This window comes from Protopterus annectens, chromosome 2.part1, assembly GCF_019279795.1.
Source record: "Protopterus annectens isolate FY-2018-M chromosome 2.part1, PAN1.0, whole genome shotgun sequence".
NCBI classification, from domain to species: domain Eukaryota; kingdom Metazoa; phylum Chordata; order Ceratodontiformes; family Protopteridae; genus Protopterus; species Protopterus annectens.
The window spans coordinates 1,968,614,825-1,968,640,470 of NC_056729.1; the positions used below are offsets into that span (position 1 = coordinate 1,968,614,825).

Here is a 25,646-nt window from a genome sequence, read left to right on the forward strand (position 1 = left end):
CCCAATCAGAGCTGCAGTTTGCAAAAATGTTAATATTGTATACCTTTGAAGCATTTTTGCTGGTAAATTCCTTTGTTTTACAAATGTGCTGGCATGCACAACAATGTCCACAAGGATAACAGCCCACCAGTGGATCCCCAAAAAGTGTTGTTTGTATTGTAGAAGGTGGTATAAATCTTTTATAATGTGTTAAATGGGAATGGATGGTCCGCCCTCTATGGTAAGAAAAAGCACATTCATCTGGGAGAATGTCATTAAGAAATGCGCTTGATTTTAATATGTTCCAGTGTCTACTAACAATCTGTCTAAACCTAGATGTATTGTTGCCATAAGTGGTGACTAATCTAATGGGTTGTTGGCATTTGATTTCTTCATCCTCTTGTGATCCGTTATATTTCAATAATTCCGACCTGCTTCTGTTCTTGGTTTCGGTCACCGTATTGGTTAGGTGTTCCAAATTATATCCTCTATCAATGAATCTTGCTTTTAAATACTGTGTGTGCGCAGAATATTCTACATCTGTGGAGCATATTCTTTTAAGTCGCAGAAATTGAGACTTTGGGATGTTGCTGGTGATGTGGCGTGGATGAGAACTGGTGGCATGAAGTGAAGTATTGCATTGTGGAAATTTTCTATGTATGGATGTAGCCAAGGTATGGTTAGGCAATCTTTTAATCGCAACATCCAAAAAGACTATTTCGTGATATCCAGTGTTAGCTGTGAAATGTATGTCAAAAGGATTAATGTTAAGATATGCAACAAATTTGGATAATTCATCCATACCAGCCCGCCACACCAACCAGCAATCATCCAGATATCTCCGCCAGATATTCAAATTATCGATATGAGTATTGTTGAACATCATATATGAAAGCCTGTTCAAAATATCCCATAAACAAATCTGCGTAAATTGGGGCAAATGATGCCCCCATAGCTGTGCCTTTAATTTGCCAATATGGATTGCCTTCAAAATAGAAAATATTTTTTTGTAGTACGTATTCTTTGAGTTTAATCAAAAAGTTGTTGAATCCAGTGGGATATAAATTGGACTTGTTTAGCCAGTAAGTCACCGCCACTATGCCAGCCTTATGAGGGATACTAGTGTACAAAGAGGATACGTCCAATGTGCATAACAGCCAATCCTCTTCCAACTGAGAGTCTTCAATGATATTCAAAAACTCTGTAGTGTCTTGAATGCGTGATCTAACCATACTAAGCAGTGGTTTGAGATGTTCTGTAAGAAAAGCAGATAAGGGTTCTGTAAGTGATCCCCGACCTGATACTATGGGTCTACCTGGTGGATTATGTAGATCTTTATGTATTTTGGGTATGAGATATAAATATTGTGGCATTGGTTCATTTACCTTGAGTTGCCTAGCAACTTGTGTGGTAATAATGCCCTCCTCTACTGCCAGATCTAAAAAGTAATCAATCTCAGATTTGAAGTTAGGTGTGGGGTCCACTACCATCTGTATGCAAAATTGTGATTGGGATAATTGTTTTAAGGCCTCGTCCTTACATTTTGAATGATCCATTACAACAATACCACCACCTTTGTCCGCTGGAGTGATGACTATGTCCTTGTTCTGTTGTAGTTGTGAAAGTGCTAGTCTTTCAGCCTGGTTGAGATTACTTCGATTGCATGTATAGTTGTTGGAAAAATGTAGATCTTTCATGACACAATTTTTAAATATGGAAACATGCTTGTCCATAGGGGGTGTAAAATTGGATTTCCCAAATCGGAAACCAGTTGATCTTTGAGAATTGGACTGATCTGAAAAAAATATATACAACACTTTACTTCATGCCACCAGTTCTCATCCACGCCACATCATCAGCAACATCCCAAAGTCTCAATTTCTGCGACTTAAAAGAATATGCTCCACAGATGTAGAATATTCTGCACACACACAGGATTTAAAAGCAAGATTCATTGATAGAGGATATAATTTGGAACACCTAACCAATACGGTGACCCAAACCAAGAACAGAAGCAGGTCAGAATTATTGAAATATAACAGATCACAAGAGGATGAAGAAATCAAATGCCAACAACCCATTAGATTAGTCACCACTTATGGCAACAATACATCTAGGTTCAGACAGATTGTTAGTAGACACTGGGACATATTAAAATCAAACGCATTTCTTAATGACATTCTCCCAGATGAATGTGCTTTTTCTTACCATAGAGGGCGGACCATCCATTCCCATTTAACACATTATAAAAGATTTATATAACCTTCTACAATACAAACACTTTTTGGGGATCCACTGGTGGGCTGTTATCCTTGTGGACATTGTTGTGCATGCCAGCACATTTGTAAAACAAAGGAATTTACCAGCAAAAATACTTCCAAGGTATAGAATATTAACATTTTTGCAAACTGTAACTCTGATTGGGTCATTTATCTGGCTTATTGTACCTGTTCTGCCTTTTATGTTGGTCAGACCTCCAGACCCATCAGAATAAGAATCAGTGAACATCTAAGCTCTATTAGAAATAGACGAATAACAAATGCTCTATACAAACATAGTAGAAATCATATAGGTGCCTCTTTCTATTGATAAAATTCAACTCCACAGAAATTTTAAGATGGGAGGGCATACCAGATTAAATAACATGGAAAGTATGTGGATCACGAAACTTGGTGCATTTTTCAAACCAGGGTTGAATGAATGTGAAGTACATGAAGGTATATCTAGGCAATAATTTTAAAATATTTTTGTGTTATCTGTACATACTTGTACCATTTATGGTAGGAAGACACACTTCATGCTACATATTGTCATTTATTCAAGCCCAAATGATTATATTACATGACAATTTATAATTCAGATTTATAACTGAGTCCTGGTCAAAATACAGGGTCATCATGGCTTTGACCATATAATATTTGCATTTTTGCAATAAATTATTAGTTTAAATTATTTTTCAATAGGGACTTAGATACATTTTCATGATCTCCATTTCCGATTCAATCTCATATATTCATTTATACTGTTGTTTGCATGATTTAAGTTTTGATTGTGTCGGATCAGCCTGTCAGCCAATGGCAGGAACATACCACTTTAAGAGAGATGTATATAAAGAGTACCAGGATGTGACGCTGTTTTGAAATCAACTTTTTGTGAAGGAAATATAACATTGATAAAGGCTTTTTTAAGCCGAAACCGGTCTGTTATTTTTATGGCAGGCAGCTTTTTAGCTACCTCGAAATAAAATTATTATTTTCAACATCCTGCTGTCGTGTGTGCTGGTCCCTCCTTTGTTACGTTATGATCAAGGCCTAAGCAAGGAATACAGTATACATGGAAATCCTTATGAGGTATTTGCTTTCCACAAGTAATGCAATTATTAACTTTTATTGACATCGGTATGGAGCAAGAAAAAAGTTTCCTCAACGGGGTACTTCGCTTTATAGGTTCATAGGTTTATACTAGGCTATCTGCCCTAAGGCATTTATAAGCCTAGCCCAAAGTTTTGTGGCTTACGCCACCCCTTATATGAAAAAATACTGTACCCATTAGTTTGTTGTGCCTCTGTCCAGCAGTGACACAGAGATGATTCCCGGGGTAAACCTACGATCTCCCATCCTCAGGTCAAGATTTCTCTTGAACAGAGCCAGGGAGGTGCTCTGCCTCACATGGACCGGGATTTTATTCCACAGCATAGGGAGTCTCTGAGTCATAAATCTATCCCTTCAGCACGTCCTATTTATATCCGTGCTAAGGTTTAAGTCGCTTGCTCTAGTGGTTTTGGTGGATTTGGATTTTTTGAGGTGGAGCATGTCCATTAATTCCGGGTTGGACATGGCCTTGTATGTCAGGCACATGTCACCTCTGGGCAGACTGTATGCGACTGAATAGAGCTGGAGTTTCTTCAATCTGGCAGCATATGACAGATTTTGGAGTCCCTTTATCCTTTTGGTGAGGAACTTTTGGGGTCTCTCCAATTGCTGCAGATGTCGGGTGAGATACATCCCGAATGGGGCATTGTACTCTATCATTGGTCTGATGAGTGAAGAGTACAGGGGAACAATGACCTCACTAGATCTGGATGTGAATCCCTTCATGATCAGGTGGGCAATGTAGAAGGTCTTTCTAACCACTTTAGCAACGTGAGTGTCAAAAGAAAGGCCACTGTCAACCTGGGTCCCCAGGTCCCTGATAACTACTTCTGTGCTTAGTGGATTGCCACCTATATGGTAGCTTGGGGTTACCTTGTTTTTCCCGAAGGGTATGACTATACATTTTTTGGCGTTTAACTTTAGTGAAGACTTTTGTTCTGAAACTCAAATTCGAAAATTTCAGGAGTCGGCCAACCGGCACTTGCGAACTGCTTCTGCTTCGGGCACAGCGCGGCAAGAAAGACTAAAGAAAATGGCGTCGGCTGCTTGTTTTATACCCATGACGACCTGATGCCATGAAAGAGGAGACAGCAACCGATGCAGGACCCAAGACTTTGGAATTCAGGCCGACTGAGGGCAATCTGCCAGCAGATTGCCCAAATGTAATGACTGCAACAGTGAAACACGAAGAACATCCAGAAACTTGTACCAGGGTTTCACCTGTATCCCTCATTGACGGGGGCGACAGGTGCTGACGGAGGTTTCTTTTTGGGGATAAACTCTTGGTTAGGCTTGTAAGGGCTCCAGGGTCATTAGCCTAGTAACCTCCTATGATACCTTAACTTGTAACATACACAGCACAATCCACATGGTCTAAATTAGTAGAATGGGATGTAAAATGATGGTGGCTCAACCTCTTCTAATCACTCTAGGAATGAATCTCTGGGACCACCCATCATAAACAATAAAGCAACGCTACTGTATAACAACTACTTCACCATCATTAGCTTATACACCAACTTAACATACATCTCCATTACAATCAGCAGCTCTGTCTCTGGCACCACCATTAACTTACTCCCCAGTGTTATACTGTTCACATTTTGTGTTACATGCCTTATTTTATTAATGCACACATCAGTGTACATGATGGAATTTGCAATATTCACCAGTAAAATAGTACTATACTTAGTGGCATCCTACAAGTCAATAAAATCAATTAATAAGATATGTAGATGAGTAAATATACAATGTATGTGTAAGTAGCTTTACTTTTGCACTAGATCAGAAACTCTAACGTTTATTTAGAAGTGTGATGTAGGCACCACATTGCTTTTGTAGAGAGGACTGTTACTTGACAAACAGAAAACATTCTTACCATACCATTTGCTGTAGAAGTTTGTCCTCCTCAGTGGATCCTTGAATGGATTTATCTTCTCCAGCAATCACAATTTAGCAATTTTTTTTTTTGGGGGGGGGGGCATACTAGTGTTCTTGTGCCAATGCATATCATGACATAGTATGCTGGAAACACGGGAAGGTTAATGAATTTCTTTTTCTTAAATAATGCCTTTGTGTACATAGCAATACATCATGACATAGAACTGACATCTCAGTTTACTTAACCAGGTGTGGGGTGGGTTACACTTTGGCCACTAGAGATATTTTTTCATGACCAAACACTGCCCCACATCAACTGAGGGTAAACTACGAACTTCTCACTCCATATCATAATACAGTCTTAATATCACTCGCATGTAACTAACGACATTAATATTAAGAAAAGAATTTTAGAAAATTAAGTATAATCACACTGATTAACCTCAAGAAAACAATCCATGCCGTAGTCTACTGGGAAGCTTACCAACATCTGACACAGTAAAATCATTTGGCAACATCCCGTGACTAGGCCACATAAAAACTTACATATGACCTTTCAATAACAGATTTGAAATGCTGCAACTCATATGTCAGAAAAATAACAAGACACTTGAACATGACACTTAAGTAATACAAAATGGGAGTTCACAACTCTCCTCTTTTTTTTCAATATGAATGGCTAAATTATGCCACTTTTATGAAAAATGACATACTTGGAATAAGTTTCTTAAACAGGTCAAATTTCTGACCCCCCCACGGCTATGGCATTCTACCATTACAAACATACATTCAAACACACACACCGATAAATCACTTGTTTTTTTTCTACCAAATATAAGTCACCACCCCAAAACATACAAAAAAAAGTAACCAATAGACTCACAGTCTCAATAAGCCTTTCCTCCTGTCACAATACAGTACAGCATCTGTCATACACTGTTCATCCTGTGGCAGAAAATGCAGTTTGAACAGAAACGCCAACAACATGACACACAGTGCCATTTGTACACCCACTAACATTACACAGGAAGGGTATAAATTCTCTTGTTTATACAATCGATTTACTTAAAACACATTTTAAACACATCTCCATACTGCACAAGGATAAAGCCCTAAGTGCAACTGAGATGACCAGAGTTTAATTAGTGGCAAGGCTGCTGGAGAAGCACGCTGGGAGGACGGGGGGTGGGGGTGGGGGTAATGGACACCATCATCTCATCCCTCCTGGAGGGATGTAGCTCAGCCTACAGCAACACTGGGGCATCCAATGTAGGCTAGATGTGAAAAGCACAGCACAAAAGGTTTGAGTGCATATACAGCAAGCAGTTCATATTCTGTAACCGGGAAATGTGCACATGCCCCCAGGAACATACACAGGACTAGATGCAGTATTTTATGACCACTGCATTCTCATAGCTGTCAAGGGCAGGGGTTATGCGGACCAGAAAAATTCCTTCTGCCTTTTTATTGCTAAGCTCTTACATACATACAAGTTGCCTTGTGGTTCCTTGACCTGAAACCAAATACTGTACACACGTTTGGGGAGCAAAACCCTCAAGCTGCCATGAAGGTGCACCAGGAAGGGACCCCACCCAGTTCAGATTTGTCAAGGGCAGATCTTGCCTGTTGAACTGCGATGACTTTTTTGAGACGGTCACCAAAGCACTGGATGAGGGACAGTCAGTACATACAGCTCACCTTGACTTGGCCAAAGCCTTTGACACAATCACCCACTCGGGCATCATCAAAAACCTAACACAACTTGGCGTAAATCCCTACCTCATCAGCTGGGTGGCCAAATGGCTCACTGATAGGACCCACAAGGTCAAAATATGTGCCTCCACCTGACAGCAGACTTGTCACTAGTGGTGTTCCCCAGGGATGTGTCCTGGGACCCCTATTGTTTGGCATCTACTTCTCAGAGGCCCAGGCAAAAACAAATGGCCTGCGGCTGACCAGGTTTGCAGATGACTAAGCTGGGTGTTGTCAGTGACTCCCCAAATGATGTTAATATCAAACCATGCAGCAAAAACATGGCCCCTACTGATTACCACATCACCAGCAACCCCCCTAAGCACACAACCTGTGGTGAGAGACCTGGGTACACAGGTTGACAACAATCTCACATTCGACCATCATGTAGCAGCAGTGGTCAGAAAAGCCTTTTACTTGGTTCATCTCGTAAGTAAAGGGACTGCATCCAGAAAAAAGGAGGTTATTATTTCTCTGTACTCCTCCCTTCATTAGGCCAAATAATTGAGTACAACTCCCCGTTTGGTATGTACCTCTCCAAACACCTACACCAACTGGAAAGGCCACAGAAATACTTCACAAAGAGAATCCATGGCCTCCAACAACTGTCCTATGTGGACAGGCTCAAATCATTAACACTCTACTCGGTATCATACAGATTGCCGAGAGGAAATCTGTGTCTTACCTACAAGGCAATTTCAGATCCTGCTCTACTAGAGATGCTCCATATCCATAAGTCTAACTCCTCACACATTACCCGATCAAAAGGCCTAAATCTAATATGTGACATTAACAAAACCTGCTGGAGAGACAGGTTCGTCTCCCAGAGGCTGCCCAGTCTCCGGAATAGACTCCCCATACAAGTCAAAAAGTACGTCACTGACCCTCTTCAAGCGCAACTTTGATGAGTAGATGGGAAACCACAAATTTGTCCAAGAGGTTTCACCTTTATCCCTCATTGACAGGGCCAACAGGTGCTAACAGAGGTTTCTTTTTTGGGGATAAACTCTTGGCTAGGCTTGTAAGGGTCCTAGGGCCATTAGCCTAGTAACCTTCTATGACCCTATGAAATATTTAAAAAGTACATACACATTAAACATAATTTTAAACATATTATTTGAAAGAATGCTTTTCATAACTTCAATAAATATGCCTGGAAATTGGTAAAGTACTATTCTGTCTCAAAAGATCTGCTTAAATACAATGGGTGCAGCTGAAATTCAACAAAAGAACAAGAAATCCAGCTAAAAATGTAGATACTGCTAGAATACCTTGATATAGTAAGGACAGTTTGCAGAATAATGGGCCCAGAATGCACCCTTGGAAGGCAATTCTTTGTATGGGTAGCAACTGTGATTTCGGCCTATTTACAGTAACTTTCAGGGAGTGGAACTTTCAGGTCAAGGACCCCATGTTATCTTGGGAGTGCCATCTGGGATAAAGCAGCAAGGTGCCAATCATCCAGATAAGGGAAAACTTTGGAACCCTGTAGTCCATGGCAAATTGTTAAACACACTTCGGGCCGTGATGAGACCAAAGGACGGGCATCAGAAGCTGTAGTGTTTACCTGAAAGCACAGGAACCTACAACTTGTAAGCAACCTTTATCTGTAGGTAGGCATTTTGAATGGCTACAGAAAGTACAGTTGTGTCAGAATTTAACAGTACCATAACTGTTCACTGCTGCAGTATTCTTAACATATAGGTTATCACTGCTGACACCCGGCGGGGGTACCAAAGCTTTGTCTTCCCTAAGTCGTAAATCTAACACATGACCTCAGCTCTCATATGCATTGGGGTTATAAGGATGGATATACAAAGCCTGGATCCTCAGACCATCTCCAAGCCAGCGGCTTGAAGACTACTGAGAAAGAAAACTGGTCAGCTAGGAGAGGTAAAGCTTGAATTGGTAAGAAAACTCCCTTGTAGCCATGTAAGAAAGCAAAGGCTAGAGCAAAGGTGAGAAAGAGACAACTGAAGGAGAATGTGAGACAGAGAAGGGGGAATGGAGGGTAAGATGAAATTCTGCAACACTAATCTTGCGGGGTTAATTCTGTTTGATATTGTCTTCTGTCAGAACATCACCTTTTATTTAACCTTTTAGATCTTAAAAAAGTTCTAATGTGCATTCAAGATGAATTTCAAGGAATCTTGGTTTTCAAATGTAGAATGTGCATAGCATACTGAAGTTTGGTTTATGTCCTGCATTGTAAATGGGCTCATTAGTAGTCACTAGGCATGTGGTTAAGAAGCCCATTAAGGATCATAGCTTAATTACTCAATTGTCCCATGGCACTGTCTGATTAAGTGACTTTCTCAGAGTCGCAATGTGCACAGTAGGCAAATACAGGGTTAGGGAACTGAACACTAGACTACATGAGTTTTCTGGCATACTGCCTCCTTGTCATTGTCACAAATGAGATTCCAGGTGGCATCCTGCTTCAGCCCCTCTCACTCCATGAATAATTCCCCCATACCACCTGCGCTTTTAGACTCCACAGAATGGGCTCTCAGCTACATCTGAAGCATCTGTAATTAGCATTTTAATGGTGAGGTCCTTGGTTAAAGGACACACCTTGGTTCTATCTGACCTGGTTGGACTACCATTCTAGCTGTTTGGAGACACAGGGCAGAACAGGGATATTATCCCATGGGGGCCATGAATCCTAGTTCCTTAAGGAACTCCCTAGTTGTAACCTAGAGTAATCTCTAACTACTGCTTTTATAGTGAGCATGAAATTTGACTTTGGGATTCCAAAAGAAAAAAGCAAGCTTTGAAAGCAGCCCATGGTGAATTACTCTCTGCTTCTTCCTGAGATAGTGCCAGAATGAAGCAGCCATCCAGGCATGTGTAAATGTGAAGTCCCTTAGTTCTGAAATAAGCAATTACTGGACCCAGGCATTTTACAAAACTCTGCATGCAGTAGCCAATTCAAAGAGCAAGGAGGTACACTAATGACTAAAAGTGGAATCCCCCTGTTGCAAAGTCTGAGAAAGCACATGTGCTCACAGTGAATGGGTATGTGGAACACAGGCAACCTTGAGATCTAGGATAATCACCATGTTTGAGGAAATTGGTGTGGTAAGAGGGTATGCAATGTCAGCATTTCGAATTCTTGCACTTTAAGGTAGTTAGGTAGTTTTGTCAAGGTCTAAGATAGGCCTCAATGAGCTCTCCCTTCCAGGCATCAAGTAGAATTCTGAGTAAAAATCTTTGTTTTGTTGGGAGCTCTATCACCCTCGGTTGCAGACACTTTAACGGAGGGGGTGACCAGAGATGTACTTTGTCCCTAATATGGGTGGAACATCTGATGTCTTTTCGGTTTTCTTTGGAAGGGAACGTTATAATGCCCAAGATATTATTTGCAGCACTCAACTCTCTTTTGTGATGCTTTCCCAGTTTCTTACACAGTGGGTTACCCTTCCTGTTATCCTTGGGAGGGGAAAATGTACAGGGCCCCCAGGTTTCCCTTTCTGCTGTCCCTGACCTTTCTTCTCATGCCAGCCCTTCTTGCATGCTGCTTAACTCTTCCTTGCCTTTGTTAACAGGGCTCAGGGCTGAGATGGATAACTTCAGTCATACCTAGGTGTTTGGTACTGAAAAAGTTCTTTCAATAATTGCAGTCTTTCACTTTTCCACCAGTCTGACTGTCACCAGTGGCATTCACAAACAGCTCCTTATCCAACAAAGCATTAAGGAATTGCACTACAACATCCACTGATAAGGATTCTGCAAGCATAACTTCTGATCAGACTCCATAAGCTGCTGTTGCCCTGGATGCTGCATCCACAGCATCATACCTAGAACAGCTTACTTAACAATATCAGTAATTGTAACTGGTCTGCTGTGTGCAAAACAAGTCCGCTTAACAGATGGCAATAAATACCTGCAAAGTAGCTTTGGGAAAAAATGTTTTATGAAATATTGGGGGGGGGGGGTGACTGTCACTGAACTCCCATTGGTGAAATGGCCTCCTCACACATTCGATTTAAGATAAAAAAAAATGTTAAGCACTACTTTTACATAAATGCAATTCTAATCAAAGTAAAAGGAACTTTGTTCTGCTACAAATACTCTGGAAAAACATTACTGTCAGTACTGATGTTACACATGAATTACTAACAACTAAGGAAGAAAAGTTTCTTTTCAAATGCATGAACTCACAAATGAACACTCAGACCAAGGCAGGACCTATACTACATGGATGTAATTTGGTGGAAAAATCCTGTTAGCTATATGTACAACACTCTGTTAATGGCACTAACAAACTAAACTGGAAATATGAGCAATTAATTAAGCACTAAGGAATGTAAAGAAAAGATTAGTATAGGTCCCCCATAACATTTCTGGTTTCATGATCCACTTAATACAAGATGTTCTGCAAGAACTATTAATACACCTCTTTATTCCCTTTTTATAACAAGGTCTAGCACCAATTAGCAAACCCATTCCCAAGTCCCAAAGGAGGGGATTCAGCACTTTCTCCTAATCAGCTCATCAGTTCCATGGATATGCACTAGGAGAGGTTTTATAATTATTGTGATGTCTAGTAACAAGTAAATATTTTTTAACCCTGCACCCAGCAAATTATGGATCTCAGGGGAGATCAGTACTAACAAACTTGTTCAATTTTTAATCAACAAGTTTCCACAGCACTTGTCCTTGATCTTCCTGTTGGCATATCTTAACATGGCCAAGGCTTTTGATTCATTACAGTATTCCGTTATTAAAAGTTTAATAACGAACGTACACTCATTTATATGGATAACAGAGTGGCTAAACAACAGGATGAACAGAGTTAAAATTTCTGGGCCATATTCTGTAATGAACTATGATGGACAGATACCTCCCCAACAGCACCACCAAGGTTCATCCCTTGGTCCTGAACGGTCTAATCTCATTTTATTCATCATTACCTTTGACATAAAGCTGTTGGATCTCTAAGTATGCTAACTTCAAAGCTGGGGCCACTGACCCTACACCTTCTGATGCTGCTCATGTTAAGAATTACCCTGGCCACACTTATTTATAGATAATTCAAAATTTTCAGTATTCAGAAATGTAACATTATTTTGATGATCGACATTTTATATGTGATAAAAATTCAGGGATCGTGGAGTCTTGATTTAGTGTAACCTTTTTTTTGGGGGGGGGTGGACAAGGCTCTTTAGATTTTGGGTTACTGTTTAAAACACTTTAACCAAGGGACAAGAAAAAAACTTGCTTTTTTCCCCACTTTCTGAAAGTTAAGAAAGTTCAGTTACAGATCTGCAGTTCTGAACTGTTTGTAAGTTTCTAGAAGGCCAGTGCTTGCTTGGGCTAAAGGGAAGTCTCTGTGTTCACCAGTGGCAGTGGTCAACACTGAAAAGCCTGCCTGTCCCTGTAGGAATGGTTACTACCTAGAAGCTGTAGTTTTATTGGCCATTTTGGGTCAATTCCTTGATCTCTCTCTTAAAACCCTACAACTCTCTTTTTGTGTGGTTTTGCGCACTGAGCAGCGTCGGGCAGCGCCGCCTAAACAGGTTTAAACTACTCCAGGCTCCACAAAGTCTGCTCTTCACTTTTTTCCCTTATAGCTGTTCAAACTCTCAAAGTAAGCACTCTATTCACTTTCTAAAGCCCAGCACTTGCTCAGCTCTTATAAGGAAACACTAACTAAAGCACTACACCCTCCTTGACTTCTCATAAGTATTAGGCTCCCGACTGGTCCTTCCTGATCAAGTGAAAAAAACAGTTCCCTTCCCTAATCTGATCAGTAAAAAAACAGTTCCCTATACTAATCTGGTATGTCCAAGGGTCAGTTTCAATGTTACTCTCCAGTCCAGCTGGTGAATCTGGGAATTTTGAGGCAATGTTACAATTGCCTTATGTACACAGACAACCCTCTCCTCCTTCCAACAAACTCTAATACATGTGAGAGATGCAGTTACACAACCAAACTGGATGCAGAGCTCTCTCAACCAAAGACTGACACAGTCAGGAGGAAAAGGTAACCACCCACACCACAAATCCAGTCTCACACAGACCTATTGCATCTGCATACCTTACACAAACACACAAAAACATACTCGGAGGCTCTAAATAAAAATATACCTAAACAGCAAAGACCTCCTAAGCAGATATCCAAGCAACAGCCACCCCTCAACAATACTTACGAATCACATATCTCACAAAATCAGTGTGTCTCACAGTCACAGCCCTTAAGGCCAAACAACACACCAAATACACTTGTTATAGGGGACTCTATTGTCTGGCACACTGATGTCCCGCTCACCAGACTGAACAAGGAGAAGGTCACTGTAAGCTGCTTGTCAGGTGCCAGGATCCGCCATACAACGCAAGCACTCGGGTCACTCCAAAGAAAGTATAAGTATGACTCCATCATTGTCCATGCTGGTGTGAATGACCCGAGACGTACCTCCCTGGACTACATGAAAAGAGACAGAGGAGCTCTCTGACCATGTAGCCCAGGCTGGTATGACCCTGACCTTGAGTAGCATCTTGCCCTCACCAAGAATGATGCCACAGTATAAAGACAAAATGATCAGTTTCAACAATTGGCTAAAGTATTGGCGTCATTCAAAGGGGATCCAGTGTCTATCAGCCTGGGATGACATGCTCGACAAGCCACGTTGCTTCACTAGGGATGGCTTGCACCTGTCACCCTTAGGCTTTCGTATACTGGCCAAGGCTCTTGCCACCCCTATAGTGCCTTTTTTTAGGCAAGGCTCAAAGGACAAACCCACCTCCATAGACAACTCAAGGATAAAAAAAATAAAGGTAATGCTACTTAATGCCAGAAGTCTAAACCTCAAGATGCACACACTCGAGGCTCTCCTCAGTATGGAGAAAATCGATGTCTGTGCAGTAACAGAAACCTGGTTCAAGGCTCCTGAGAGCACCCGAGCACTACCAGGTTATAACTCATACCATGCGTTTCGGCCCCAAAACTCGGACCGAAGCAGAAAAGGAGAGGGAGTATCTATATTCAAAGATACCTACACCTCCAGGTTAGTGGCACTGCACGAAGCATCGGAAACCATCCATGTGCAACTAACAGCAGGCAAAACTGCCTTTCAGTTTGTAGTCTGCTACAGAACACCCTCCCTATTTACTTGGCATTCCTGAGAACACTGGAGAATATGAAGGTCTCTCCAAACACTATGTTATTGAGTGACTTCAACTACCCAAGCATTGACTGGGAAAACAACTCAAGCCCAAACACCCTCGCCCAACGGTTCCTTGAATTTATAAACTCTTAACGCAATGGTACAACTGGTCACTACTCCCACAAGAGGGAACAACATATTGGACCTGGTCATCACCAACATGGGGACTCTATGTTCCACACCAGAGGTAAACCCCTCATTGGCAAGATCAGACCATAAACACATTTCCCTGGACATCCATATCCCGTTCCCCACCCCCAGCCAAGGAAATCACTGTAAAGAATTTCTCAAAAGCCAACTTTGCACTTCTCAAGACTGAGGTGGCATCCTTCAAAGGCCCTGGGCCAGAGGATAATACAGCCCAATCCGCAGAATCCTTTACAAATGCATTCTATGAGCACCTGCAGGAATGCATGGATTGTGCTATCCCAAATAAAACCAAGACTCACTCCTCCAAAAACAGGGGACTGGTCTGGTGGACCCCGGCCATAAATAAGCTATACAACGGAAGGAGGAAGCTACTACATGACAGAGCAAAATCCCAAAAAGGGAAGGCATCTCTGATCAGTATTTGCAAGAAACTTTGATCCCTCATAAAATAATCAAAGGCCAGCTTCGAAAGAAAAATTGCCCTAGACACTAAAGATAATCAAAAGGCCTTCTTTAGTTGTGTCAGGAACATGGGCGGAAACTCCCAGATATGCTCTGATTTGTTGCATAACGGTACAAAATATACCGAACCTACAGACATAGCCAACATCCTGGCAGACAGATTCAGAGCAAACCCCCCCCTTCCCCCCCAAAGGAGCAAATGCCTATCCCAACTGAATGTAACCTCCCTGACATCACAGATGCACAGGTGAAAGCTGCCCTCTCCAAAGCAAAAACACAGCATCTATGGGACCGGACGGTGTCCCAGGCTGTGTCTTACACGAGCTCCAGGAAGAACTGAACCCTCACATTAAGTCACTGTTCAAACTTAGCCTTACTACAGGATATGTACCCAAAAAATGGCGTACAGCTACAGTGGTCCCACTCCACAAAGGTGGTGCCACAACGGACCCCGGAAACTATCTCCCCATAAGCCTGAATAGTCTGGTCTGTAAAGCTATGGAGCGTATTATCATGGAACTCATAAACAAAGACATTGGGAGCCTCCAGAGACTGGACCCTACCCAATTCGGCTTTGTTAAGGGCAGATCTTGCCTCTTAAACCTAGTTGATTTCTTTGAAACAGTTACCAAAGTCATAGATGAGGGCAAGGTAGTGCACACAGACTACCTGGACCTCGCAAAAGCCTTCGACACAATACCCCACTCGGGCATCATAAATAAGCTTACCAACTTAAATATCAACCCCTATATCACAAGATGGGTTGCAAACTGGCTCAGAGATAGAACCCACATGGTATGAATCACAGGTGCCATGTCCGAATCCAAACCAGTTACAAGTGGCTTCCCACAGGGCTCAGTTCTGGGACCTCTCTTGTTCAGTATATACTTCTCTGAGGTTCAGGCTAACACGGGGGGATTATGGCTGACAAAGTTCGCAGATGACTGCAAACTGGGGGCCATAATCGAATCTCCAGCTGACACAAGCATCCTCCAAAAGGGTCTCACAGAGACGGATGCTTGGTGCCAGAGCCACAGCCTCAAGCTAAATGCTAAAAAGTGCATAGTCATCCCCTTTGGGAAAAACAAGGTGCCCACAAATTACCACATAGGTGGTAATCCATTAAGTACGGAAGAAGTAATTAGAGATTTGGGGACCAACGTAGATAGTAATCTCTCCTTTGATAATCAGGTTGCCAAAGTGGTTAGAAAGACCTTCTATATAGCCCACCTTATCACGAAAGGGTTCGCATCTAGATCAAGAGAGGTCATTGTGCCCCTCTACTTGTCACTCATCAGGCCCGTAATTGAATACAATGCCCCTTTTGGGATGTACCTTACCAAACACCTGCAGCAACTGGAAAGACCCCAAAAGTACCTCACCAAGAGGATCATGGGCTACAAACAGATGTCCTATGCAGCTCGACTAAAGAAACTCCAGCTCTACTCAGTTGCTTACCGCCTACTCAGAGGCGATCTATGCCTGACGTACAAAGCCATGTCAAACCCAGAATTAATGGACATGCTCCACCTCAAAAAATCCAAGTCCCTTAGAGCTACACGCTTCAGGGACCTAAACCTCAGCACAAAAATAAATAGGACATGCTGGAGGGACAGATTCAATTCTCAGAGGCTCCCCTCACTCTGGAATAGAATCTCAATTCATGTTAGACATAGCCCCTCGCTGACCCTCCAAGCGAAATCTGGACGCATGGATGGGAAATCGCAAATTCACCCCTGGGATCTCTTCTGTGTCCCTGCTAGACAGAGGCACAGTAAACTAATCTTAAAAGGGTACCTTCTGTGACCTACTTTACAGAGGCACAGTAGGCTAATCTAATAGGGAGGCGGAAGCAAAATACACTCTGGCTAGGCTTATAAATGCCCTAGGGCAGATAGCCTAGTATCTACCTATGAACCTATGACATTGTTCTGTTACAAGTCTTTATTAAACAGTCATATGACTTTTACTACAATACAACTCTGCATTCTCCTATTATAGAGTGAAACCAAAGTTATACATTTACCATAACTCTAGATCCATATTGTCTTCCATCTGTCTCAACAGACTGGTATATTGGATCTGAGGCCAGCAACCAGACTTTCTGTTCCAAGGCTCAAGCACTTCCACTCTCCCATAATGCACCACTGCCCTTATAGCTCTCAAATTTAGTCTGCAGAAACGTAACTAAAAGATGAGTTGCAGGATAAGCATACAGGAGATCTGGAGACCAAGTCTGGACCAGAACATCCCTAGGGAACTCTGAACTCTCTCTCCTGAGGGATCAGGGCAAAGAAACTGCTTCACTTGGTACTGGCCGGGTTTGCAAACAGGCTACAGCAGGACAGGACACAGTGACTGAAAATCTTGTTCACTAATGACTGAGTGAGGGATCACCCGCGGAGCAGAAGGACACACCTGCTCAACTGGTTTGCTAGGATATCGGATTTGCCTAGGATGCACCCACTTCAGACCTTACATGTTTCAAATCAGATGTAGCAGCTTAAGATGAAGATAGACCTAGATTCAATCCTCAGACTTGTTTTTAAGCATTAAAAGGGGAACACCTTTTAATATACAATTATACATGTTCTGAATGTCCCTATTCTATAAAGGTGTAAAAAAATGGAAATCACTAGGGAAAGTAGTGTGCAGGCTATACTGGCATTAGAGGACAGATATGTTGCAAAGATGCATATTGTAATAGCTTGGTAGAATCACGTCCAGTTATTTTCCTTATTTTTTACTAGGTTAAGCCCATTAAGCCCTTGGTCTGCTTTCAGAGGAAACTCAAGGTGCCCTATATATGGGTGGGGGAAATGTTGCCAGGCCACTAGGGAAATGCCACAACACTTTCAGATACGTTGTATGGGATCACTACCATCCACCTATCTACTGCCAACTCAGGTAGAGCAGTCGTGCCTCAGTTTAGCATCCCATTTGTAGGATTACACTGTCTTTTAAGAGATACCTTCTCTACTCTTTGCCAGGTGCTGGGGTTGTCAAAGAGACTGACTAGAAAAAGATAGTCATTTTTAAACCTAGTGTTCAGTGAAATAAAACAGCATTTCTGTTATGAAAATAAACAATAACTGAAAGCCATGGCTTTGAAAAACTAAACTGAAATCTATTCTCTGCAGTCTGCATGTGCAGTTAAAAACCCTTGTCAAGGAATAGCATCTCACATATCTAATAATGACTTAAAGAAAAGAGTTGCACTCGTTTCTGAAAAATACTGAAGCCAAAGTGTGGATTGTCCACATATTGTGGATTCTCAGGGGGGAAAATGAATGAGGTCAAACTACTGTTATGCTGTATACATCTGTGACACTGCCAGCCCAGCTATCTGGAATTTTGTAAACAATCATATGTCATTTGTGAATAGTAATACAATTCATATGCTTGTCCTATAAACGTAGGAGAACTGTATGTTAGGTACTGAGCTTCAAGAATATAACCACAGTGTACCCTACTGGAAGAGAACAGAAATGTATATACACTATATACCTGTGCAAATGTATGTTTTAATAGTAGAAGCTGGAACATACAGAGTTAACTTGCAAAACTTCAAGAAAATAAGTTAAGTAACATTTTATGATCGTGTTATCTCAGTTTCAGTGCAGCAAGCAGACAATGTCTACAGCTAGAGGTGTTCCTATTGTCTTGAAACAGAAATAATTACTAGGTTTCAAATGTAAAAGTGTTTTTATTGCTCAATGACTTCCTAGCAGCTGCACACTTCTGAGAGATATGTATTTTTATACAGAGATGCTAAATTCTAAGTATCTGTTTAAAAAGGAACTGAAGTCAGGTGACAGAGTGATGTCATCAGAGCTAACCCAGCAGCAATGCTGATTATTACTTTAAGAACTCTCTCAGAGAAAGACTGGGAATTTTGTATCTTGCCTTGGAGCTAGAAACATCCATAATCTGCATTTGCCTTGCTCTCTAAGTCTAGGGTACAGTAATTTCTCTTAGCTATAGATAGTACTATAGTAAAGATTAGTTTAGATGTTTTCTGTATTTATTTGAGATTGTCATGCAATGTTGTTTTAAAATATTTCTTGTGATTCTGAACTCCGCAGTTACTGTGTTGATTGAGTATTGTCTTGTTCTTTTATTATTAAATATATTTAAACCTCTCTTTGTGGCTATTTGTGAGACATATTTAAGCTCTTACAGTACTTGCATATGTATTTGGTAACACTGCACAGGTCATTCCTAAACAGCTTTGGTCTTGGTCACACTCACCATTTGGATAATAGTAACATTATACAGTAGGATTGGCCACAGGGCCTTTATATAGTAGCTGATGCGTAGAGGTTGGTGGCACTGATAACTACCTTATAGTCTGGGCAGGAGGGGGCATAGCTAGTAAACCTGTGCCAGCCTCCCCTCGGAGTGTCTGTGTGTTTGTAAATAAATCAAATCTCAAAGTGTGTGTACATATATGTGTGTGCGCATGTGTCAGCTACTTGGGTAGGGACACGAAGCACTGGTTGGACAGAGAGATTGCTGGAGGTTTTGGCTTGACTACTCGCTGAGATCTTAACCCTATAGCTGTGCCAGTGGGGAGTCTTATTGGGGATCTGGAGAAAGAGGCAAAACCAGCCCTAGACTGACTGTGATCTCTGTGTGCTCTTAAGAGAAATTGTACTTTACCGTGTGTGTACTTGTCATCCTCCTACTGTGTATGACCCTTACTGCAGCCAGTGGTGAGGACTGAGGCTCCTTGATTACTGGGCCATTGCAGGGGCGTCACAACATCATACAACTATATTTTCACAACTGCTACAACCCACTGATAAGTACAGGTTTACATACACTTACATGTCAACATTTCTTTCTAGATTCTCAATGGCTAATCCTTTTACTCGTACCAAATATGACTGTAACATGTCGAACTTTAATCCTTGAGTAAAATAAAACTGATCACCCATCACAAACGTGGCAGTTGCCTTTCTATAACAAACATTCACACTGACCCTAGAAGTAAAATTACTAGAGTAATAGCTGAAAAAAAAATAGAATAAAATTTAACTAACTCAAAGCAAGGAATGGATTCCAGACTGCAACAAAAGTGACTAGGGTTTCATAAGAGGTCATAGCCTGCTCGCCTCTCCTGGGGGAAGGCCTGAGGATGCACACACGCAACAGCACTGTGGGCTGTGTAAACTTTCTGGAAGAGACCGGGAAGGAAACCACTTGTTCTGCGAGTGGTGTAGCAGAGATGTTTTAAGGGAACACCTCTTGGGGAATTTGGGGGAACAGCCTCCATCATCAATCCCACTGCACTGTCCCTCCTACGCTTCACTGTGTGCATGCAGTTTAGGGACAGGGAAACCAAGCACAAAACCTTGAACCACTCTGATGGCTGACTGAACGACTACCCTTCTAAGTTGACTCTTGCACCAGTGATGGGGGAGCAAAAATGACAATTAACTATGGAGAGAGCAGACAACTGAAAGACAGCAGGTCTCGAGACAGGAAAAAAAAAAAAAAAGACAACATACTCTTAGAAAAACATTTGAAACTATAAGCACTCTACCTTGTCCTGTTCTTCAGCTGAACTTTGTCTGGCCAACCAGTAAAATATCCAAGTCTCAGGATGTGGATGTAGAACAGTCTTTATGGTTGATGAGCTGCATTCCCCCAGTATAACTAAAATAGTATTAAAATATGCATTATAAGGCTAGTAATGGCAGCATTTCATAACCTGAAGTAAACAGACAATACAATAAAAGAATAAAAGCAGACGCAGTTAAAGCAGCAATTATTGCTTCAAAATAGGGAAAAACTATAAAGCCATTCCTTCGACAAGGGCAAATCTATACTGACCACACATTCTATATTTTTAATTATGAATTTCTGAAGATTATGAAAAAAATGTACTGAATATTATACGACTATTTCCACATGAGAAATTCCCCTCCCCAACAGAAAAAAAAATCTCAACCCTAAATACAAACATTTTAAAAAAACGGTCCCTATGATCCTTATGTATAGACTTCTCTCGATATTTGTATTGCTTTTTACAGTTTTACACTGTTTAATAGTCAATTATTGCTTTTTATTTAGTTATGGTGGCTTAGGGGACTTACAAGATTACATAAAAATTTGACTATACTGCCTTCCTTCAGTCAAAATGGATTTGCTAAAAAACAGAAAAAGAAAGCATTTTAAAAAGGTGTGCAATGTTTCCCCTGAATGTTTCATTAAAAAAAAAGGTGTCAGACATTTGCAAGTGCCTTTAAAAAACTAGAATAACTTTGTAGTCATGCTTTTAAAAACCTAGAATAACTTTGTAGTCATTCTCACTAGAAAATATTTAGGAGTTCATAGGTAGGTACTGGGCTATCTGCCCGAGGGCATTTATAAGACTAGCCAGAGTGTGTCGGCTTTCACCGCCCCATTTATTAACTGAGCCTCTGACAAGCAGAGCCAATGAAGTGATCTCAGGGGTGTATTTTCTGTTACCCATCCACTCGTCACACCTAGGAGTATGAAGACACTTGCCCCTCTCGTGACCTTAGTGTATGCAGTAAGATCTTGACTAACTGCTAGCACGTGACACAGAGTAACATTTAACATGAAGTTAAATGCTTAAATACGTTTATCAGTAAACAGATCTATGGACTAGCAGTTTTGAGTGGTTCTAAACAGCAGGAAATAAGGTTTCTCCACATTTAATAATTTTCCAGTATAAACAGGATTACAAAAATACCAGAATTTCAAGATAATTAAACACTTAACTGCTTCCTAGAGTTTTCTGCTACTGCATGTGAAGACAGACAAAAGCAAGGTGTGTATGGCATCGCAATAAGTTTAGTTTCCCTGTAGAAGACAATACTCTCCAATTACAGCACAATAATAAATGACACACCTCAGAAAATTATTCAAGAGGAGACAATATGCATGAGTGCAACCAAAGGTGTGGGTTCTCCACAACTATGTAGACTAACAAGTTTACTGTACACTATTTGTGCCCAAGTGAAATTATAAATGCAAGTAAGACACAGCCAAGGCAAGGGGCCTGACTCCACTCTGCAGAGGGATAAAGCCCCGACTATGACCAAGATGATCCATGTTCATTTAGCAGCGCAGCCACTAGAGGAGTCCAGTGGGGAGGTTGCTGCTGACTCACCTATCCTAGAAGGAGGGAAGCAGTCCAGCTTGCTGCTTATATCTACAGGCATGTTAAGTATATGGCTGTAGAAGTTCAGTGCTACACTGTGGTGCACCCTGGTGGCAGGGGATTAGCATGTGTGTTGCACACATGCACACTCTACAAGCATCAACTGCAAAAGTTGCAACCACTTACAGACAATTACGCAGAGAATCTTGATCCCTATTTGCAAATGGTGGCTTCCAAGTTCCATTCCCAGCTTGCTTGACAACAGAGGAAATGAATGGGTCATCTCTGTGGTCAGGGATTGGGACTTGGTCAATAAGGGAAGAATTAAAAAAAAAAAAAGAAGGACACAGGAAGGGTCACTGTAATCATGCTACATATCTGCTCAAGAAGATAAAAATAATCAGTCATTCAGGTGCCTAAAAGTATAAAGAGCATAGCTCTTACAGTTAATTTGAGGAACAAAAGAATGAAAACAAGGAAGGCACTTGTAAACTAGCCGAAAGGAACTATCTCATGTTTTTCTACCCTATTTCATCAAATCGCAGTTCAAAGAATTTAATCGTAATCCAATCAATTAGAAGAACTGACTTTAAATGTCAAAGACTGTGGATTGGAATCGGCAACAGAAACAAGGACACTACACTATTTCTGCAGGAAGGCAAGACACTCACCACCTATATAACTTCTAGGAAGACAGAAAAAAAATTCCCAGGTTGTACAACTGGTGCAAGCAAAAGGAGGCTTGCCACTTGTCAAAACACTAAAATAATTATCACAGACACTAATTTTCTATCACTGATTTAACACTGCACTTTTTCAATATGTAGAGATTTTAATGCATCAGTCCACGGAGCTGTGACTCAAATAATTAATGGCCACAACTCTGAGCTGAAATACCAGATGACTAGAGGCTTCTGAGCTTCCAAAAAATGTAAGTTGCCTGCTTTTTTGTTTATTTATACTATTTATTGCACTTTTTTACTGCCTGCCATCTACTTTTATATGTATTTATTTACTGTGTTGTAAACTTCACTGTTATGCTGCAAATGCCTGCTACACTCTGCCTGTAAAATCAAATTTTATTGCTGTTTTCACTGTTTAGCAAACCTTTTTGTTTTTTCCACTGTTAATTATTTACTGTTATTTTTCACTGTTTTAAAACTATTTACTCTGCCTGCTCTGGTTTTCCCACCAAGCAGTACTTAACTGATCTGTTAACTGTTTAAATCATTATTTAGTGCTTCATGGCTGATTTTCTGTTGTTTTTAAAGTTTTTTTTCAGTGTCTCACTGCTATTTTTCTGCTGTTAAATATTCTCCAGTGTTTCCTGCTGAAACTAGGGTAGCTAATAGCTATAGCAAAGTCCAGATCCATGCCTACTGCTTCTGGAACTGTTTATTGTAGTTTGTTTGTTCTGAGCACGTTTCCAGGCAATCTTGGACTGAAGGGGTCTAGCTGCACTTTTGTGAGAGAACTGTGTTTGATTGACACCTGACTGGTAAAGGAAGGCTTGTCTAGGGCTTGGAATAAGCATCACCACTGGTCCTTTTGAGTTTTGTTAGTTTTTTTTTTTTTTTCAAGTTTTAGCTTCTGGCATTTAGGCCCTCTATCTGAGCATGTTTTTGCTCGTTTGCATGTAGTACAGCACAGCACACTACTGCGCAATTCTGCGCCAAAGCCAGACAGTTAAATTCAACAGATTTTCCTCTTAAAACTCGGGCAGAAATATTCATTCACCGTGCTCCTCAGTGATCATTTCTGAAAAGCCACCCCTAGTGACAACAGTCTTCAACCTAGAATTATGGACAGCTGGACTACCCTTGATTCTCCTGAGGCAGTGCTGCAATTGCCTCATGTACACAGACAACCCTCTACTAATAACACAGTCTAGTAGAGTGTGAGAGATGTATTTATATCAAGAATCTAGAATCCATGTTCTCTCTCACACTCAAAACAGTAACACGGAGAAGGTTGTCAACTCACCCACCACTACATATTCACAAAGTACCACTACTCGTACACATCATACGCATCAAACACGCAAATCCACATATGCGAAGGTTCTCTCGAAACACCAGAGACCTCCAAAACACAAGTCTGCTATAGTTAACACAGTCTCCACAGCACCCTTGACACACAGCAACACCAGTGTTTCACCCACCAAGCCCGTAAGGCATAACACTAAAAAAAAAAAAAGTTTTTTTGTCAATGGAGACTCAAAAGTGAGACACACGATGCCCCACTCACCAGGCTGAACAAGAAGAAAGTCGCAGTCAGCTGCCTGTCCAGTGCCAGGATTTGCCAAATCACGCATGCACACAGGTCTCTCAGCAACGGGTACTGTTATGACTCTGTCATAATTCATGTTGGTGTGAATGACCCGAGACATACCTTACTGGACTATATGAAGAGACATGGTCGAGCTCTATGTGTCCCAGGCAGTATATCCCTAGCCTTGAGCAGCATATTAGTCACCTAAGAATGATGACACAGTATAAACAAAACATTATTTATTTCAATAACTGGCTTAGTTTTTGGTGTCATTCTAAGGGGATCCAGTTTCGGTCTACCTGGGAAGCCATGGTCGACAAACCTTGCTGTTTTGCCAGAGACGATTTGCACCTGGCACCCCTTGGCTTTCGGATGCTGGCAAAGACACCTGCCTACCCCATAGTGCCTTTTTTGGGCAAGATCTCAAAAACAACATTACAAATGTGAAATTAACCAATCAGAACAAAATAAGGGGCATGCTGCTAAACTCTTGGAGCTTAAACCAAAAACTGCATTCCCTGGAAGCACTTCTACCACTAGAAGATGCAGACGTCTGCACAGTTACAGAAAAGTACAGTTTTGTACCTACCATAAATGTAGATGTTCGAGGATTCCATTGCTGCAGTCCTGACTATTGGGTATAGTCCGCGTCCAGTCGGCCCGAATACCAGAGTATAAGGCTGACGTCGGTCAGAGCGCATTAGACTGACGTCAGTACGTCAGGGTACTAATGCGCATGACCGACGCCATATCCTCAGTCTTTTCTTGCCCCAGATGTCAGAAGACCCTAAAAAGACAAGTCCCAAAACAACCTGCACCAAAAACATGCACAATATATACAACCATATATATACAAAAATATAAGCATGTAAACACACCTACACAACCACCCCTAAATACAGAGGGGAAGGAGGGAATTGGACTGCAGCAATGGAATCCTCGAACATCTACATTTATGGTAGGTACAAAACTGTACTATGTTCTTCGTCTTCCATTGCTGCAGTCCTGACTATTGGGTAGAATCCCAAAGCAGAGGTAAGGGAGGCTGGCAAATCATAAAGAAGTAGGAGCTGACAACATGCCTTGTAAAACAGCTGTGGCAAAACCAGCCCTAGACTTAGAGTAGATAGGAAGGTGATAATGCCTAGAGAAAGTATGCACTGAACTCCAAGTAGCTGCTTCCAGAATATCCTTAGTTGCCACCCCTTAGAAATGCTGTAGAAGTGGCAGTAGCCCTAGTGGAATGAGGCCTAATCCCAGCTGGAATCTCCTTGCCATGATGGGAATAACAAAATGCAATGCAAAAGCCAATCCACCTAGAAATAGTTTGTTTTGACACAGGCTTGCCCTGAGAACTCAAAGCAAAAGAAACAAACAACTGCTGAGACTGCCTAAAATCCTTAGTCCTGCTTAAATAATAACGCAATTGCCTGTGTACATCTAAAGTGTGCAAAATCTTTTCCCTTTATTTTGAGG

The 25,646-nt window shown here is 41.3% G+C and overlaps 1 protein-coding gene across 2 annotated transcripts in view; it reads right to left on the bottom strand.

The window, feature by feature from the left end:
* ERBIN (erbb2 interacting protein) overlaps positions 1-25,646 on the bottom strand; it is a 3,184,408-nt gene that overhangs the window by 2,775,093 nt on the left and 383,669 nt on the right. For both annotated transcript variants that reach the window (XM_044063352.1, XM_044063353.1), the window contains exon 2: positions 20,313-20,425. The gene's annotated coding sequence lies outside the window, so the exon portion shown is untranslated. The remainder of the gene's footprint in view (positions 1-20,312; positions 20,426-25,646) is intronic.